The following is an 879-nucleotide window of genomic DNA, read 5'->3' on the forward strand; positions in this document are numbered from 1 at the left end:
TACCTCTGACTAAGCCTATAGCACCTTCTCCTGGAATGTCTAACCCTGCCTTTGTAGTCTTATCTCATACCACCTCCTTCTACATCTGTGCTCGCTACACTCACTTCAGTTCAGTTCAGTCGCTCAGTCATGTATGACTATTTGCAACCCCCTGGATTGCAGCATGCCAGGCCTCCCTGTCCGTCACTAACTCCTGGAGTTTACTCAAACTCATGTCCATTGAGTCGGTGATGCCATCCAACTGTCGTCCCCTTTTTCTCCTGCCTTCAATCTTTCGCAGCATCAGGGTCTTTTCAAATGAGTCAGTTCTTTGCATCAGGTGGCCAAAGTATTAGAGTTTCAGCTTTAGCACCAGGCCTTCCAATGAATATTCAGGACTGATTTCCTTTAGGATGGACTGGTTGGATCTCCTTTCTGTCCAAGGGACTCTCAAGAGTCTTCAACAACACAGTTCAAAAGCATCAATTCTTCTGCACTCAGCTTTCTTTACGGTCCAACTCTCACATCCATACATGACTACTGGAAAAACCATAGCTTTGACTAGATGGACCTTTGTTGGCAAAATAATGTCTCTGCTTTTTAATATTATGTCTAAGCTTTTCTTCCAAGGAGCAAGCAAGTCTTTCAATTTCATGGCTGCAGTCACCATCTGCAGTGATTTTGGAGCCCAAGAAAGGAAAGTCTGTCACTGTTTCCCCATCTATTTGCCATGAAGTGATGGGACCAGATGCCATGATCTTAGTTTTCTGAATGTTGAGTTTTAAGCCAACTTTTTCACTCTCTTCTTTCACTTTCATCAAAAGGCTCTTTAGTTCTTCTTCACTTTCTGCCATAAGGGTGGTGTCATCTGAGGTTATTGATATTTCTCCTGGCAGTCTT

At 43.5% G+C, this 879-nt stretch overlaps 1 protein-coding gene across 1 annotated transcript in view; it reads left to right on the forward strand.

The window, feature by feature from the left end:
* ERC2 (ELKS/RAB6-interacting/CAST family member 2) overlaps positions 1-879 on the forward strand; it is an 882,456-nt gene that overhangs the window by 41,110 nt on the left and 840,467 nt on the right. The window lies entirely within an intron of this gene.

The sequence above is a fragment of the Bison bison genome, unplaced genomic scaffold (genome assembly GCF_000754665.1).
Source record: "Bison bison bison isolate TAMUID 2011002044 unplaced genomic scaffold, Bison_UMD1.0 scf7180017864304, whole genome shotgun sequence".
Taxonomy (NCBI): Eukaryota; Metazoa; Chordata; class Mammalia; order Artiodactyla; family Bovidae; genus Bison; species Bison bison.